The sequence below is a fragment of the Haematobia irritans genome, chromosome 1 (assembly GCF_050003625.1).
Source record: "Haematobia irritans isolate KBUSLIRL chromosome 1, ASM5000362v1, whole genome shotgun sequence".
Taxonomy (NCBI): Eukaryota; Metazoa; Arthropoda; class Insecta; order Diptera; family Muscidae; genus Haematobia; species Haematobia irritans.
The window spans coordinates 235,349,353-235,364,483 of NC_134397.1; positions in this window are offsets into that span (position 1 = coordinate 235,349,353).

The following is a 15,131-nucleotide window of genomic DNA, read 5'->3' on the forward strand; positions in this document are numbered from 1 at the left end:
TTTAACTAACATTTACCACCATCGCTCTAAAATTCCTTTTATTTTTCTTTAATAATTCATTTTAAAGAAAATAAACTTTTTAAATTGTTTTAGCTGTAAAAGTCGAACTTAATGCCCGCTTTTATATTTGATGGTGTCCGTCAACTCCTCGTGGACTACTTTTTAATAAAGAGAAACTAAACTTTGTTTTTTTACATTTTACTGTGTAATTTTTCACTATTTCGTCCTTATTTCATTTTACCGTCCCAACTCTAAAAAGAGTATAGTGCCCTTTCGTTATTTTTATGAAGACCCCTGATTTCTTTTAACGAACCAAGAAAAAAATTGTGCCCATAATGCCAAAATGATAAACAAAACACATGTCCACACATACATAAAATGCTGCTCTCAAGGCGAAAACATAAGCTGTTTGTTTTTCAAATGTCTATTCTCTTGGTTCAGAATGTATATTCTCTTTATTCAAATTAAATAATATTTAGACTTAAACATATCAAATTTTTGGCCTTATCATAAAACAGTTTTCCGAAACAACATACAAGCGGTTTCACAGAAATTGTTCTCTTTTGACTCTTTTGCTGTGTTATATTGATATCTTTCGTCAACTCTCCCGGTTTCCATCTCTATTTCTCTCTATACTCTCTCTGTCGCTTTGAATAAAATATCACAACATATGTATGTTTAGTTGAAATTTGTAAATTTATATATGTTTGTATTCACACATATGATTTTTATGAAACATTCATGCCCCAAACATAATATATTCTAATATATTAACATAGATGTCCCAAACATTTAGTGTTAGTTTAGGAAAATTACATGTTCGCACTTAAATATATTGTGGTTTAAAATCGTGCCCGAAACACATTTTGTTTATATCGGAACATATGAAAAACATATTTTTCTAACAGTGTAGGGAGGTGTATACTTTGTTAGTTCAAGGAGTGTGAGTTACGACTTGCAAAGACGTCTAAAATTGTAGAAAATTGCAAACTTTTCGCCAGCACTGTTAAGCTCCAGCCATTAGTGAAAACAAATGCAGATCTTCGTGTCATTTCCCTCTGTCACACAAAAAAAAGGTGTTGCAACATGGTGTGGCCATCTATACAAACAGCAGCTTCGTTGCTGTTTGTTGCATATTTTTCTAACAGTGTAGGGAGGTGTATACTTTGTTAGTTCAAGGAGTGTGAGTTACGACTTGCAAAGACGTCTAAAATTGTAGAAAATTGCAAACTTTTCGCCAGCACTGTTAAGCTCCAGCCATTAGTGAAAACAAATGCAGATCTTCGTGTCATTTCCCTCTGTCACACAAAAAAAAGGTGTTGCAACATGGTGTGGCCATCTATACAAACAGCAGCTTCGTGTCACTTTTATCATTGTCATTGTGCGCTTTATAATATGACACAAATTTCGGGAGCTTTCAAAAGGCCAATTTAAAATTCCCAAAAAGCCTGCAAAAAATAAAGCAACAAACAATCTTAATCATGGTTTTGTTCTCCAACACTTCTTCGGTGGTACAATAGAAATGTCGTTGCAAAGAATAAAAGTCCCCTCTAATATTGCCACTTAATAAATTCATTCATCCATTCATTGGTTTGGGTTGTCCGCTTTTTGGAAGATTTATTATTATCTACCCTAAATTTGACATATTTTTCATTGGCTGGATGGCTCACTGGCTGGCACAAGAGGACAACACGATAATGAAAAAGAAAAACCGCAGGCGCAACATTTGCAATGACAACCAACCTACGAGTAACCGACAAGAGCCAGCCAAGACAAGGCAAGGAAATTTTGAAATTTGCAGCCATTTGGTTTTCATTTTTCCGAGAATAAAAACAACACCACCATCATCGCCATTGTCTTCGGTGTTATGCCTAGTTTCTGAACCACTCCAAGTGTAGAGCAAAAGGAATCACACTTACAGGATATCTTTCATCCTACTGTTTTTTTGTAGCAGGTGTTTATCTGCCCCTGCCCAATATTTGCCATCCTCGTGTGGCTATGGTGCAAATGACACAACGATATCCCATAACTACGACCATCACCACCACCACCACCACCACAACTTTTCAGCACCATAACATAGTATTTATTTGTTCCTGCCTTTCCACAACAAGTGCTCTTGTATGATTACAATATGTTATCCATAGAGTTTGGGAATTTCACTGTCTCTGATCCCATCACCCTCACTCTAAATGCCTACTAACAACCTATGTATGTTGATGGAACAGCTGAATTACTTGAACATTGCTAACATTTTTTTGGAGAATTTTATTCGTTTATGTTTACTTCGACGACAAAAACTAACTATGCTAGTAGATAAGCATTTTGTGATAAAATTACCTTAGGAGTTTTACTTCTTCCGAAATGATTATCCAGAACAAATGCTTCCGCCATCTCTGACTACCAAGAATGATAGATTCCTCTCTATGGGTTAGCAAACATTTAAGTTTATTTACTCTATGATTTGCAGGCAAATGAAACCAATTTTCTTAGGGAATGCCGGCAAATATTTATGTGGGAACAGCCTGCTCCATTTCCCCAGAACTCTATTAGCTATGTAGAGAAAATTTAATTAAACATTTCATTTATTTCTTAGAACCCGTTCTACAAGGAACGAAAAATTGTTTGGTAAAATCAAATAGGAAAAGTTCATTAGTACCGTTTGTTATATATTCTGTTAATATCCAATTGAAGATGAAACATATAAGGACCAATCAACTACGATCAGTTTAAGAGAAAACAAATGAGTAAAGTAGAAAGTCGGGCGGGACCGACTATATCATACCCTAAACCACCCCTACTGAATTAGTAAACATTATTTGTGGGGTATGAGTGGTATAGGATTGGGACATAACCCGCATTTCCATATGTAAGAACATTAAGGGGTACATAGTTATGGGGGTTTTATCACAATCTGAACAAAAATGTCTGATATAAGGAGCTATAGTTGATTCTGAACCTACACTGAAAAAAACAGTGAACCCACCAGGAAGAAAACTTTCGGTTAATTTTAGAAAATTTTGAATATTTGTAGAAAATTTTAACTAAACAGTATTAAAAACGTTGGCATCACGCCGAGGTCATAAAAATAAGTAAATATTTTTCGACAAATTCAAGAAAATTTAGTAGATATAACTAAGTTTTTGCACTTGTTAAAGAAAAAGTTTGTAGTTTCAAGGAAAAATTTGGAGTTCAAAATTACAAGAATGTCTTTAGTGACATACGAAGTATGTCAGTAAAATTTGTAAATTTAAAGAAATACTGAACTATTTTGTGGAAGACACGAATTTAGTTAATCTTTATGCTTTACACGAATTTAGTTAATCTTTATGTTTTAGTTAATTTAACTTACGTACACAAAAAATTATTAGGGTAAAGGAAACTTTCTCCAAACATAATAATTCCATGAACTAAAATAAAGTTAAATTGGCTTTAGTGAAATAAAGAGTTCACTTTTTTTTGAGTGTACAGAGTTTGGGTAATAAATCCAAATTTGTGCAAATCTGCCAATATATTTATATACAAGCTACATGTATGGCTAAATACATCGTCTAATACATCAAAATTTGAAATTTAAGTAACGTTGGTTAATAAATAATAGTATTATGGCAAACCAATTTGGATATTGTTTGGCAAGTTTGATTGATACCACAGAATGATACTTTGTGCTAAATTTGAGTAAGATCTGATAACAAATGAGGCCTCTTTGGTAAAAAAAATGGTTATTAGGGGCAAATTTTTCAAAATCGTGTAATACATATATGTGGGAGCTATATCTAAATCTGCTTAGATTTTGATCATATTTGGCAGGTTTAATTGATGCTATAGAAGGTTATCTTGTTCTAAATTTTAGTAAAATCGGGTAATAAATCAGGCTATTTTGGTAAAAAATATAGGGTTATTAGGGTACATTTTTGAAAATCGGGATTTACATATATATGGGAGCTAACAGGTTGGCTGATAAATCCCCGGTCTGACATATAGATGGCGTCGCTAGTATTAAATGCATATTATTTTTATATAGTACCAACCATCAAATGATTCGTGTCAAAATTTGACGTCTATAAGTCAATTAGTTTGTGAGATAGAGCGTCTTTTGTGAAGCAACTTTTGTTATTGTGAAAAAAATGGAAAAAAAGGAATTTCGTGTTTTGATAAAATACTCTTTTCTGAAGCGGAAAAATACGGTGGAAGCAAAAACTTGGCTCCGTACTCTGCCCCAAGGAAATCAACAATAATTGATTGGTATGCAAAATTCAAGCATGGTGAAATGAGCACGGAGGACGGTGAACGCAGTGGACACCCGAAAGAGGTGGTTACCGACGAAAACATCAAAAAAATCCACAAAATGATTTTGAATGACCGTAAAATGAAGTTGATCGAGATAGCAGAGGCCTTAAAGATATCAAAGGAACGTGTTGGTCATATCATCCATCAATATTTGGATATGCGGAAGCTCTGTGCAAAATGGGTGCCGCCCGAGCTCACATTTGACCAAAAACAAGAACGTGTTGATGATTCTGAGCGGTGTTTGCAGCTGTTATACACCCGAGTTTTTCCGTCGATATGTGACAATGGATGAAACATGGCTCCATCACTACACTCCTGAGTCCAATCGACAGTCGGCTTAGTGAACAGGGACCGGTGAACCGTCTCCGAAGCGTGGAAAGACTCAAAAGTCCGCTGGCAAAGTAATGGCCTCTGTTTTTTGGGATGCGCATGGAATAATTTTTATCGATTATCTTGAGAAGGGAAAACCATCAACAGTGGCTATTATATGGCGTTATTGGAGCGTTTGAAGGTCGAAATCGCGGCAAAACAGCCCCATATGAAGAAGAAAAAAGTGTTGTTCCACCAAGAACGATGGCAAAAATTCATGAATTGGGCTTCGAATTGCTTCCCCACCCACCGTATTCTACAGATCTGGCTCCCAGCGACTTTTTCTTGTTCTCAGACCTCAAAAGGATGCTCGCAGGGAAAAAATTTGGCTGCAATGAAGAGGTGATCGCCGAAACTGAGGCCTATTTTGAGGCAAAACCGAAGGAGTACTACCAAAATGGTATCAAAAAATTGGAAGGTCGTTATAATCATTGTATCGCTCTTGAAGGGAACTATGTTGAATAGTAAAAACGCATTTTGACAAAAAATGTGTTTTTCTTTGTTAGACCGGGGACTAATCAGCCTGCCTGTTAAAGTCAATGACAAGGGACCTCCTTTTTATAGCCGAGTCAGAACGGCGTTCCACATTGCAGTGAGACCACTTAGAGAAGCTTTGTAACCCTCAGAAATGTTACCAGCATTACTGAGGTAGGATAATCCACCGCTGATAAACTTTTGGTGTTCGGTCGAAGCAGGAATCGAACCCACGACCTTGTGTATGCAAGGCGGGCATGCTGACCATTGCACCACGGTGGCTCCCGTGGTGCATTGGTTAGCATGCCCGCCATATCTAAATATGAACCGATTTCGATGAAATTTTGCACACTCGAAGGGTAATGAAAAAGATTACTTTGTACCAAAATTTGAAATAGTAAAAAAGCGCAACGTAACCCCATTTGTCGAAATCGGGCGATACATATATATGGGAGCTACATCTAAATTAGATCCGATTTCTGCCTTCGTGCTTGTACCCAAAAAACACCCTATACCAAATTTCATAAAATCGGTTAGTCGATCGGTATATATTTTATGGGGTCTAAAATCAATATTTCTGGTAGTCACATTTTTGGCAGATCAAAGTTAACATATTATACCATGACCACTAGTGGTTTACGGTATAATAAAAAAAAATTAACAGATACAATCAATTTTTAATCAAACTAAAAACAAAAAGTCAGTTAAAAACTTGATTGAAAATAGTTGCGTCTTTAATTAAAAAATTTCGCGGTTTTTATTAAACAATTAATTGTTTCAAATAAAAAAATTAACCGTTGTCGCAAACCTCAATTAATTGTTTTACTGATTTATTTAAAAATTTAATTGAAAATTGGATTGAAGTTTAACTCTGTTTAATTGAGTTTTCCAATCGATCCAATCAAATAGTTGTTTATGCCCAATTAAAACTGTGATCATTTTCGTAATTGAAGACATTTCAATTAAAAATTAATTTTGTGATTCAATCAGAATTTTTTTGTGTGTACCAAAACAATTCTACCAAACAGTCTACCATTTTTGGTAGAATTTTACCAACTGTGGCTAACGACGGAGAATCGAAGTTTATAAGCAATCACACTATTCACTGGGCCAGCACATACACCCTCACAAAAAATCGCTTCTGTAACATATACTCCCAAATATATTTTGCTTCAAGCATATACATTTTTGGCTATTGCCCAAACATTTATATGTTTGATCTCTTCCAATATATAATATGTTTGAAAGCATATTGGTCTAAACAATATATGTTTGGGTAGTCTAAGTTCCAAACATTTTGTATTTTTGCATCCAAATTCAATAATGTTGTCTTCCAAAAAACAATATGTTATTATGTGAACATATAATATGTTTGGAAGCATTTTGCACCCAAAAATATTATATGCTTAAAAAAAATTCTCCCAAACAATATTGTGCTCAAAATGTTATTTATTTATTTATATATTTACAATCATAATGAATTATGAAAATAAACAGGTAATATAGGTGCTAACAACATAGGTTTTCGACCTGAATACTCAAAATTTTGTTTCTGCCTAATTGTATATTCCCCCACATCTTTCTCACTTCCACGAGATTTTTTAGTTCTTAGCACCTTTTTCTGTAATACAAACATTGTAGAAGAAATTATTCAATTTTATGATTTTTTTTTATTTTAATTTTACCTTTTGCCGGACGGGGATTCGAACAGCGGACCACACAGTTTGTAAGGATCAAAGAAGTAGCTGATCAATTGCCCAAGGAAAAATAAAATGTTAATTTTGTAATAACAAGCAACAACCACCAACTTAATTCAATATCGCTCCCTGTTAAATAGCGCTCCAAGCTACTAAACACGTATATGTTTATAGGATATTTCTAAATTAATATATGTTTGCATCCAAGCATATTATATTTACAAACATTTTATGTCCCAAACATAATATGTTCTAACATATTAACATATATGTCCCAAACATGTTATGCTAGTTTATGAACATTATATGCTTGCACTCAAAAATATTGTGTTTAAAAATTTGTGTTCCAAACATATAATGTTTATAGCCAAACATATGAAAAACAGTCTTTTTCATCCGTGTACATTCAATGAATTCTATTTGTAGACACACAGGCAGTTTTAAAGAAACTTTTTTTTTTTTAATGAAAACAAAACACTTTAGTTTACACTTTTCTCACAAACGAAGTACAAATTACAACTTTTGGAAACGGAAATAATGTAATTTTACATATATTCCAAAAAACGTTCGTAAGATCTCAAAAGAATTTTCGGCATTGGTCTATATCAAAATTTTACTACGAAATCTCAAAATATGTTTTATATAAGACATACTGCTTGATATAAACGAAATGGACTATGATTTTGGAATTAAATATTTTAGATCCACACGGATGAAAAAGACTGTTTTTCATATGTTTAGCTATGAACATTATATGTTTGGAACACAAATTTTTAAACACAATATTTTTGAGTGCAAGCATATAATGTTCATAAACTAGCATAACATGTTTGGGACATATATGTTAATATGTTAGAACATATTATGTTTGGGACATAAAATGTTTGTAAATATAATATGCTTGGATGCAAACATATATTAATTTAGAAATAGCCTATAAACATATATGTGTTTAGTAGCTTGGAGCGCTATTTAACAGGGAGCGATATTGAATTAAGTTGGTGGTTGTTGCTTGTTATTACAAAATTAACATTTTATTTTTCCTTGGGCAATTGATCAGCTACTTCTTTGATCCTTACAAACTGTGTGGTCCGCTGTTCGAATCCCCGTCCGGCAAAAGGTAAAATTAAAATAAAAAAAAATCATAAAATTGAATAATTTCTTCTACAATGTTTGTATTACAGAAAAAGGTGCTAAGAACTAAAAAATCTCGTGGAAGTGAGAATATGTGGGGGAATATACAATTAGGCAGAAACAAAATTTTGAGCATTCAGGTCGAAAACCTATGTTGTTAGCACCTATATTACCTGTTTATTTTCATAATTCATTATGATTGTAAATATATAAATAAATAAATAAAATTTTGAGCACAATATTATTTGGGAGAATTTTTTTTAAGCATATAATATTTTTGGGTGCAAAATGCTTCCAAACATATTATATGGTCACATAATAACATATTGTTTTTTGGAAGACAACATTATTGAATTTGGATGCAAAAATACAAAATGTTTGGAACTTAGACTACCCAAACATATATTGTTTAGACCAATATGCTTTCAAACATATTATATATTGGTAGAGATCAAACATATAAATGTTTGGACAATACCCAAAAATGTATATGCTTGAAGCAAATTATGTTTGGGAGTATATGTTACAGAAGCGATTTTTTGTGAGGGTGCATAAATTCTTACATTGCAAAGAGTCAATGTGGAATTAATATATTAATATACTCCCTAAAAATACCAGTGTTGCAATTTTATGGAAATACACATTTTTCTTAAATTGACTGACATATGGCTTACATATTTGTAACGTTTTTTTTTATATGTTTAATTCAATATATGTTATAATGTTAAGTAATCGCACGTAAGTACAAATTCTTGTAATTGAAACACCACATTAGGAAGTATTCAAACTTTAAATGTTTATTTAATTGGAATATAAATAAACGATGTCACCATTGGTGCATCCCCACATGAATCACAAAAAAAACTGTAGTTCATTAAAATGCCTCGTTTAATCTTATTTCCTCGTCATAGGGTTCTGAAATCTTTGTATATAACATCTTGAATGATTTTGTAAATTGAAGTACAATTCTAAGACATCTGACGCACGTAAGATCAGTTAAATATATAATAATAATTCCACAGATTTATTAATGTAGTAGTATACGTTTAGTCAATTTTTATATCCTCCAATATAGGATTGGTAGGGGGGGGGGGATATTAACTTTGTAATTCCGTTTGTAACACATCGAAATAAATCGCATTTTCTTGTCAACGACAAGAATGCATACAGAGCAGGAAAATCTAGTTATCTTCAGTTTTTAATGAACACAAGTACAATTTTCCAATGAGTGGTTTTGTTCAGTCATAAAATGACTCAATTACAGTTTGAACTGGCAAACATTAATTTACACTGTGAAAACGAAATAATTCAAAATTGATATAATAATTTAATTTGAACGTACACCCAAAAAAACTGAATCCTCCAGGGCACTACAGGCAATTTAACTCTATTTTAGTTCATGCACCGAAAAAAGTAAACTGTTTTATTGGAAGAATAAATTAACTCGTACGAAAATTTAACTAAATTGTACTCGATATATTGAGATTTCCACAAAGCGTTGTTAAAACCAGGAAATTTTAGTGGTCTGTTGTACTTTTTAACTGCACGAAATTGCACCATCTCATAGAAGAAAATATTAACTAAAAATAATGAAGAAAATCATTGGCACCAAATAATAACCATAATCGTACGAAAATTGCCATTAGCTTTAATTCATATTGAACTTAATTGTACGGTCGTTGATCTTTATACCCAAGTTTAGTTCATAAAATGTTTGAGACATAGTAAAAAAAAACTGTGGAAAAAAAGGCTGTGGAAAATTTTGAAAAAATAATAAAATTTAACTACACGCTCACAACAAATCGCTTCTGTAACATATACTCCCAAACATATTTTGCTTCAAGCATATATATTTTTGGGTATTGCCCAAACATTTATATGTTTGATCTCTTCCAATATATAATATGTTTGAAAGCATATTGGTCTAAACAATATATGTTTGGGTAGTCTAAGTTCCAAACATTTTGTATTTTTGCATCCAAATTCAATAATGTTGTCTTCCAAAAAACAATATGTTATAATGTGACCATAAAATATGTTTGGAAGCATTTTGCACCCAAAAATATTATATGCTTAAAAAAACTCTCCCAAACAATATTGTGCTCAAAATTTTATTTATTTATTTATATATTTACAATCATAATGAATTATGAAAATAAACAGGTAATATAGGTGCTAACAACATAGGTTTTCGACCTGAATGCTCAAAATTTTGTTTCTGCCCAATTGTATATTCCCCGAAATCTTTCTCACTTCCACGATATTTTTTAGTTCTTAGCACCTTTTTCTCTAATACAAACATTGTAGAAGAAATTATTCAATTTTATGATTTATTTTTTTTATTTTACCTTTTGCCGGACGGGGATTCGAACAGCGGACCACACAGTTTGTAAGGATCAAAGAAGTAGCTGATCAATTGCCCAAGGAAAAATAAAATGGTAATTTTGTAATAACAAGCAACAACCACCAATTTAATTCAATATCGCTCCCTGTTAAATAGCGCTCCAAGCTACTAAACACATATATGTTTATAGGCTATTTCTAAATTAATATATGTTTGCATCCAAGCATATTATATTTACAAACATTTTATGTCCCAAACATAATATGTTCTAACATATTAACATATATGTCCCAAACATGTTATGCTAGTTTATGAACATTATATGCTTGCACTCAAAAATATTGTGTTTAAAAATTTGTGTTCCAAACATATAATGTTTATAGCCAAACATATGAAAAACAGTCTTTTTCATCCGTGTACAAACAAATTATTTAGTTTTGCCTTAAAAAATAGTTAAATTTAGCGTTAGTTTAACTACAGATTTTTTTTTCTGTGTGGAAATTATTATGTTTTAGTTAAAATTTTTCGAATATGAGCAATTTTCTTCGTCTTTAATGATGAATTTCTTAAAATTTGTAATTGTTACCACATATGCGCCCATCTCCGTTTTGCAAATTTTATTTGTTCTAAAATTAGCCTACATTTTCTCCTCTGCACGGACAAACGTTACTGTTTTTCATATGTTTCGATGTAAAAATTATATATGTGGAACTCAAAATTTTAGCATATTATTTTTGTAACGTGTTTGAGACATATATGTTAATATGTTAGAACTAGAGGTGGGCACATGACACGAAATTGTCGTGACTCACAAAAATTTTCGCGACTACCGCGTGAGTTGTGAGTCATGCTGATGGTAATGGCGTGAGTGTGCGTGATTCACCAACCAAATGTCGTGCGTGAGTCACGAAAATAATATCTTCGTGAATGTGCGTGAGTAACGAATTTCGAAAAAAAACACGCTCACGAAATTAATCAAGCTGACGAACATAAAATTCTTACGAGTTGAATTCATTTATAATTTTAATGACATCTTAAGTGTAAGTAAGGCCGCTAACAACCATACCAAACTAGGTCCATATCGGTCTATAGTTATATATAGCCCTCAGATAAACCGATCTCCAATCACACAAAAATTCTTTCATATCGGTTCGTAACTGTATATTGCCCCCATATTTCAATTCTGGCTCTCTAACATAATTACTGCGCACAAGTCCATATCGGTTCGAAAATATTTGTAGATTTACCTATATATATATCTTTTTTGTCTAGTATATACCCGTATGGACTAATTTACAATTTAGAAGACGAAATTAAGAAGTTTTAAAATACTTTGCCATCGGTAAGTATTACCATAACCCAAATAATTCAATTGTGCATGACAGTCTTTCGTAGAAGTTTCTACGCAATCCATGGTGGAGGGTACATAAGATTCGGTCTGGCCGAACTTACGGCCGTATATACATGCTTTTTTTTTTTTTGTTTGAATAAAATTAAGCAAAATTTAACATTAGTTTAACGATGGATTTTTTGTCCAGTGTATGAATATTAAATATTTTAAAATTACAACTAATCTTTGTGACATCTAAAATTCATTTCGAATAAATAGAGTTACCCAGCAAACAAATAGCTTCCAAAAAGTAGTTTGGATTCCCAGCTTGTCATAGGATGGAAGTACTCCGTGTTTGAATTGTTTGCATTTTTTTAGAAGTTGTGTCTTGGAAGTTTATTTGGATAAAGTAATTTAAGCATTTTTTTATTAACTTTGTCATTCCGTTTGTAACACATCGAAATATTGCTCTAAGACCCCATAAAGTATATATATTCTGGGTCGTGGTGAAATTCTGAGTCGATCTAAGCAAGTCCCTCCGTCCGTCCGTCCGTCCGTCTGTTGAAATCACCTTCCGAACGATAGCTTGTAGTAGTAGTTGTTATTGATGTAGGCCGATGGTATTGCAAATGGGCCATACCGGACCACTTTTACGTATAGTCCCCATATAAACCGACCCCCAAATTTGGCTTGCGGAGCCTCCAAGAGAAGCAAATTTCCTCCGATCCGGCTGAAATTTGGTACATGGTGTTAGTATATGGTCTCTAACAACCATGCAAACACTGGTTCATATCGGTCAATAATTATATATAGCTCCCATATAAACCGATCCCCAGATTTGGCTTGCGGAGCCTCTAAGAGAAGCACATTTCATCCGATCCGGTATATGATGTTAATATATGGTCTCTAATAACCATGCAAAAATTGGTCCACATCGGTCAATAATTATAGATAGCCCCCATATAAACCGATCCCCAGAGTTGACCTCCGGAGCCTCATGGATAAACAAAATTCATCCGATTCGGTTGAAATTTGGTACGTGGTGTTAGCTTATGGTCTCTAACAACCATGCAGGAATTGATCCATATCGGTCCATAATTATATGTAGGCCCCATTTAAATCGATCCCCAGATTTGACCTCCGGAACCTCTTGGAAGACCCAAATTCATCTGATTCAGTTGAAATTTGGAACGTGGTGTTATTATATGGCCTCAAACACCCATGCAAGCGTTGGTCGAAATCGGTCCATAATTATATGTAGCCCCCATATAAACCAATCCCCAGATTTGACCTCCGGAGCCCCTTGGAAGTGCAAAATCCATCCGATTCGGTTGAAATTTGGTACGTGATGTTAGTATATGGTATCCAACAACAATGCAGGAATTGATTCATATCAGTCCATAATTATATATATCCCCCATACACCCTCACAAAAAATCGCTTCTGTAACATATACTCCCAAACATATTTTGCTTCAAGCATATACATTTTTGGGTATTGCCCAAACATGCATATGTTTGATCTCTTCCAATATAAAATATGTTAGAAAGCATATTGGTCTAAACAATATATGTTTGAGTAGTCTAAGTTCCAAACATTTTTTATTTTTGCATCCAAATTCAATAATGTTGTCTTCCAAAAAACAATATGTTATTTTGTGAACATATAATATGTTTGGAAACATTTTGCACCCAAAAATATTATATGCTTAAAAAAATTCTCCCAAACAATATTGTGCTCAAAATTTTATTTATTTATTTATTTACAATCATAATGAATTATGAAAATAAACAGGTAATATAGGTGCTAACAACGTAGGTTTTCGACCTGAATGCTCAAAATTTTGTTTCTGCCTAATTGTATATTCCCCCACATCTTTCTCACTTCCACGACATTTTTTAGTTCTTTGCACCTTTTTCTGTAATACAAACATTGTAGAAGAAATTATTCAATTTTTTTTTTATTTTAATTTTACCTTTTGCCGGACGGGGATTCGAACAGCGGACCACACAGTTTGTAAGGATCAAAGAAGTAGCTGATCAATTGCCCAAGGAAAAATAAAATGTTAATTTTGTAATAACAAGCAACAACCACCAACTTAATTCAATATCGCTCCCTGTTAAATAGCGCTCCAAACTACTAAACACATATATGTTTATAGGCTTTTTCTAAATTAATATATGTTTGCATCCAAGTATATTATATTTACAAACATTTTATGTCCCAAACATAATATGTTCTAACATATTAACATATATGTTCCAAACATGTTATGCTTGTTTATGAACATTATATGCTTGCACTCAAAAATATTGTGTTTAAAAATTTGTGTTCCAAACATATAATGTTTATAGCCAAACATATGAAAAACAGTCTTTTTCATCCGTGTATAAACCGGTCCCAGATTTGACCTCCGATGCCTTTTGGAGAAGCAAAATTCATCCGATCTGGTTGAAATTTGGTACGTGGTGGTAGTATATGATATTTAAAAACCATACCAAAAGTGTTCCATATCAGTATATAGCCCCCATATAAACCGATCCCGAGATTTAGTTTTGGAGCCTCTTGGAGGAGCAAATTTCATCCGAGTCAGTTGAAATTTGGTACATTGAGCTAGTATATGGCCGTTAACAACCATGCCTAACAAGGTCCATATCGGTCTATAGTTATATATAGCCCTCAGATAAATCGATCCCCAATCACAAAAATTGGTCCATATCAAGTTCATGATTGTATATAGCCCCCATATAAGCGACCCCCATATTTCAATTCTGGCTCTCTACGTACAGTGCAAAAGTCCATATCGATTCATAATTATTTGTAGACTTACCTACACATACCTTTTATGTCTAATATATACCACGTATGGACTAACTCACAATTTAGAAAACGATGTTAATAAGTTTTAAGATACCACAACCCAAATAATTCTATTGTGGATGACAGTCGATCGTAGAAGTTTCTACGCAATCCAAGGTGGAGGGTACATAAGATTCGGCCTAGCCGAACTTACGGCCGTATATACTTGTTATTTCTTAATTTTATCAATATTTTTTATTACATTTTAATTTTCTAATTGGATTTTGTGTTTTTTTACTACGACCGGGTGTTGCTCCTGGGTTTGTTGGCACCGTAACCGAACGTCTTAGCACACTCAGCCGCAAACGTCATGAAATGCCAAATAAAAAGTGTTAAATCTTGTTTAACAATAATATACGCTACGCTGTATTTAGTTATAGCTCATAAGTACTAAATGACAAACATAAATTTGGTAGTACTTTTAAATGTCAATTTAGCAAATACTGCGGGTTTCACAAATAAAATAAAAAAATGTTACTTCCTCTTTTGTCAACGGCGGCCGAAGACTCGACATCGCCCAATGGATAGTAAAATAAATTGTAAATAAAAATAAAAATACTTACAAAATTTAATTTGGTCTCGCTTTAATTTTTTTCCTGTTACAGGTAATCATTTCCTACATTCTACTCTCTAA